Below are 5,617 nucleotides of genomic sequence, written 5' to 3' on the forward strand. Positions count from 1 at the left end.
TACTCTTTCTATTTTATTATTTATCTATCCTATCTATTCTCTGTTTTTCATTAATTGAATAGAAATATTCAATATTATATAAGAAAGTAAAAAAAAAAATGCCAGGATAGATTCTATATAGAAAGGAAGAATGTGGAAAACAAGACAAAAATTCTTTAGAATGAGACTGGAAACTGATGTAAAGGGATGTAGCGCAACTTGGTAGCGCGTTTGTTTTGGGTACAAAATATCACAGGTTCAAATCCCGTCATTCCTATCGCTATCGCTAAGTATTAGTTATCGTATCAGCAGTAACAAGAGATCAATCTTGTCCAATTCAAATTGGACATACAAACTCAATATGAATAGTTCTACATATTGAATTTGTAACAAGAGATCAATTTTGTCCAATTCAAATTGGACATACAAACTCAATATGAATAGTTCTACATATTGAGTTTGTATGAATGCAAGATGTATTGGCATCACATAAATTTATTTAGGAAAAGAAAGCGCTCTTAGTTCAGTTCGGTAGAACGCGGGTCTCCAAAACCCTGCGCGCGGGTCTCCAAAACCCGATGTCGTATGTTCAAATCCTACAGAGCGTGATATCATTCTTCTGAGAATATACTAAAATAATGGGAATGGGATAACAGTCTAAGTCTAATCAAAAGGTTAATTATATCTCCTGTGAATTAGGATTAAAACAAAAAAACTAGGAGGTCAATAAACAAAAGAGACAGTACTAAATCAAATATCCAACTTATCGCCACGTCGGTATTGTAAATAGGCCGTTACAAATAATCCAGCCAAAGTAATAGTAATTAGACCCAACACGATTCCAAATAGAAAAACTTCAATCATTTGAGTTTGGTTGAAAGTAAAAAAAGGTGGGGTAATATTGATCCTTAATTATGAATTTAGATTGACCATGAATCTCAATGACCAAGAATTGGAAATAGGATAAGGAACTATAGAATATAAAAAATATTCTAAAATTTCCAATTCATCGTGGATCCTAACAAACTTAACTAAAATAACAAACTTGCTCAGTTGATTACTTAAATCCACTAATTTTCATTAGAAGAAATCTAGCACAAATTGAACTACATATTCAACACCTTCAATTTTATGATATCTAAGTTTTTTATTCTTTCAACTCTTCTAGGGCTGCTTTTGTCTGGATGATTATATCAAGTTGCAAGTTTGATTTGAAGTATATTTATCCCACTTATTATTCTTATAATAATAAACGTTAATTTTTTATACAACTTTTTATACAACATCTATTATGGGTGTACTACATAAAATATTAAGTTTTATTTATTTTAATTAAATGTTTTTATATATTAATATATTATTTAAAATTAATTAATATAATATTAATATATTTTGATTTTTTTTGTATTCATTTTACTTAATCCTTTTTCACTTTTTATATTAAATAAAAAATATATATTTATGTCTTCTTTAAAAAAAAAATTAATTATGACATTTTTTAAAAAAATGTTTATATAAAAAATCATCAAATTAATTAGTGACTTCTTGAATGGAGCAATGATGAAATTTGTTTTAAATTTAGACCAATACCTAAATTGAAAGGTGTTGATAATTTGAATTTAACTTATGAGATTAAGCATAAGAAAAATTAGTAAGAGCTGGTAATTTAAAATTAGCATAGTAGTAATAATATGCACATTTTTAATTAATATTGTTAAAAATTATTTTTTAATCTTACTAATTTACTCGTGCATTGTTTTAATGATACAATGATTAAACTTAAAAATTTGTTTTAAACAATATTAACAAAAAATAAAAATAAAGTTTGCACCTAAGCAACAGTAAATCACCAAATTATCATGTATAATAATTTTAGAATAAATATGTTTATTCATTGTATATATTTGCTCATAGTATCAATTTAAATGAAATAACAAAGCAAGTACATTTAAGAAACACTTATGTTATTTTGTTAGTAAATAATGGTAGACAATACTTTAAAAATACAATTATATATGTTAAATTAATTTTAAGCAAATAATAAAAATATTTTAAATATTTTAATATTTACAATTAATTATTTTAAAGGATTATACATAAATAAAACTATTATATAAATATTTGAAAATAAAAAAAAATTATTATAATATTTACTAACAGTTGAAAAGAAAAGATCATAATTCATCTCGTGTTCTCTAGTTTGCTTTATATTATGAAACATATGCAATCAAATTAGTAGGTTTATTGGATAAAGAACTCCAAAAGTAAAGAAAAAAAATTGATAGTGATTATGATTATTGTGTTGAAGGTGTTTATGCAATGCATAGTATTAATATAAAAAGCCTACACATACTTATGCGTCTTTAAAAACTTTTTTTAACTTTTATATTTATATTTATTTATAAGTTTATCCAATATCCGTGAATCAATCTTACATTCGAAAAAATACTTTAATTAACTATTAAGTTTTTTAGTCACTACTAAATATAATAAAGTATTAAAATATTAAGAAGTTAGAAATTTTAAATTTATATTATAATAGTTTAATTAATAAATTAAATTATTTTCATAGTTTTTAAATAATTAATTATGAATTTTACTTATAAATTTCAAAATCAATTAACTACAAAAAATTTAAAGAAAGAAAATTTAATTAATAAATGGTGACATAAAAGAAACTTCTAATCACTCTCTATTCAAACTCTTAAATAACATTTCTCTTGTGCTCCATTTAAAAGCAACTCCATTTAAAAGCAAATACACTCATAATTTATTCATGAGAATTGGGCATGTCCAAACCATGAATCATAGTTGTTATATGGCCTTCAATTACTTAATAAATTCATCAATATTGTATCTTACTCTTTCATACGGAGAGTAATTCCAACTTACCAAGGTCTAACTATACTCATACAAAGTATGAGTCATAGTTGTTTGGTGAAATTTCATTTTCATAAAAATAATATTATGATGCCCATGATATCATACATATTTCAGATTATTAAATATAGAGTTAAATACCTTTTACTCTCTGCCATACCAACGTGTTTGTGTTTACCCCCTTTTTAAAAAATTGGCGCAGACCTCAACAAATAAAGATTCCACCGCCAAAGACTCTGATCCATTTTTTTAGCTAATATTCTTAGAATCTGGCCTACGTGGATATTATATGTTTGTTGACTGTGTAGAGGTTTGACACATAGGATTTGATTATAAAAGTCATTGTTGACATATGATTTTATTTTTCTCACTTCACCCCCTTAATAGCTAGGGTTTTGTTGCAGTAAAAATAATAACCTGGAGATGAAGAAGAAGAAATTGAAGCCTTTGAAACAATCCAAGCAAGCGAACGAAGATACTGAAGCAAGTCAATCGAAGCATTCAGTTCAACCAGACATGCATGAAGAAGAAGCTGAGGCATCTGAAGCTCAAAAGGTTTATTTTTTGTCACCGTATGTGTCGAACTCAGTAATGGTTGATAAAGGTTAGATTATAATTGTTTTCCTTTTTAATTTCAGAATAAGCAACTCTTCAATGTTGTGGTCCACCATGGAGGGGATTTTGTGAGCTTGAATGGAGGGGATTTATAGGGGAGGTGTCACAACTTTAGCCACTAGCATCCACATTGCTAAGTTTACAATGGTTAGTGCTCATAGGATGTTGATTGGGTGGGGCTACAAGGAAGGGACATATAAGGCATGGACTAAGGTTATTGAAATTGATTTGAACTTTTTCCAAATTACGAGGGATGATGATTGTTACGATTTCGCAGCATATGCTAGTGCCAATGAGGTTGATGGGGAAATTTTTATGGAGCACAATGTAATAGATGTGTTAGTGTCAGTGAGAAGTCCTAGGTGTGTGAATGAGGTAGTTCAGATGGATAGATTTGATGAAGATGGCGTAGAAGGGTTGAGAGATAGTGAAGATGAAAATGCCACTGCTTTGCTTGATGGGTTTGAAGGTATTGATGTTATTATGCCTATTGATGAAGCACCTTCACTAGATGGATATTTTAGTGGTTCGAAAAAGAAAAAATTGGAAGATGATGATGAATATGTTAGTGATGACCTGGATAGCTCAGACCCTGATATATCAGATGATGAGAAAGTGCCAAAGTTTGAAAAGTTTAGGAAAGAGAATTTCTACAAGAATTTTAAATTTGAGTGGGATATGTACTTTAACTCTCTTGATGAATTTAGAGAAGAAATTTATGAGTGGTCAGTTTTGAATGGTAGGGAAATTACGTTTGTGAAAAACGAGAGCTACAGGGTACATGTAGAATGTAGGGCCAAATGTGGTTTTTTAATACTTTGCTCAAAAGTGGGCCACAAGCACACTTATGCTATAAAAACCATATTTGACAAGCATACATGTGTTAGGGTTTTATAGAACAAATTTGAAAACTCAAGGTGGGTGGCTAAAGTTGTGGTAAAAGATGCAAACATCTAAGAATGTTAGGATCTATAACATAATTCAACACATCACAAGCCCCTGTTGCAGAAGGTTTAGAAACCAATACATCAAAAAAAAAGGGAAAAAGGTGAAACCAATGAAAAGGATGTCAAGTGAGAGAATTAATATCAACTTGATTAAAAAACCAAAACCATTCACATGGCCTGGTTCCAACCTAGACCAGTCTATGTCTCTGTCTAACGAAAAGGGTGGCACTTTGACACAAGTGGGAAGTGGTTCTTAACATGCAAAGAAGAAACTTAGGAAGTAGTTTGCTATGTTGAAAACGTTAAGTTTAATTTATGTATTTTGTGAAATTCCTAAACCTTATGTAATTGCTAACATTTTGTGTAATTTATTTTTTTGGAATGGCTTATCGCCTTGTGTACTGATGAATTCTATATTTTGTGTAAGGCTCGTGCCCTTGTGTTTTTGAATTATGCCTTATGTTATGTCTATTATGGCTTAATTTCTGCCTTATATAATTGCAAGCTTACCGTCATTGTGTATAAAAGTAAACATAGCTTAATCTAGAAAAAGGAAACATATTAAAGTAATACCAACAAATTGCATATATTAACTCAACATTGTACATAATCCAACAAAGCTAAGCATACGTTAATCAAACAAAAAACCAACACATTAGGATAATGTCAATAAATTGCACTAGTTCCTAATACTACACTAATGTTACATATACGTGTACACCACTACCAACAAAATCAAACACAACCATAATGCATGTTTCAATAGGAAATTTTTCTTCTGCATTATGGAAATCTTCATCTTGGTTTTTTCTAGTTTTTTTGGTGTCATTTCAATCTTCACCATTGCCACCTCACTTTTTTTGCATTCACCAATTTCATTCTTTGAGCATTGAGAAGTGGTGTGAGAAACATTATCATCCCAAATAAACAAGTCACAAAAATTCCCCATCTGTAAAAATGATCAAATTAATGGCTTAACAGATGTTTCCCATAAATAGATGTAAATCACAAAAATTCTTACGCCAATGTTACGACATTTCCAAATTTCCTATTCTTGTTTTGTACAGTCATCGAGAATCACATCTTCATTGGACGAAGGCAGCCACACCTGGGAACGCTTGAAATCTCGTACGAATTGCTACTTCCACCACTGTAACTTGGACCCATGTGTCTCGCCGACAGCAATATGTGCAAGA

The sequence above is a fragment of the Vicia villosa genome, unplaced genomic scaffold, assembly GCF_029867415.1.
Source record: "Vicia villosa cultivar HV-30 ecotype Madison, WI unplaced genomic scaffold, Vvil1.0 ctg.002811F_1_1, whole genome shotgun sequence".
Lineage (NCBI taxonomy): Eukaryota > Viridiplantae > Streptophyta > Magnoliopsida > Fabales > Fabaceae > Vicia > Vicia villosa.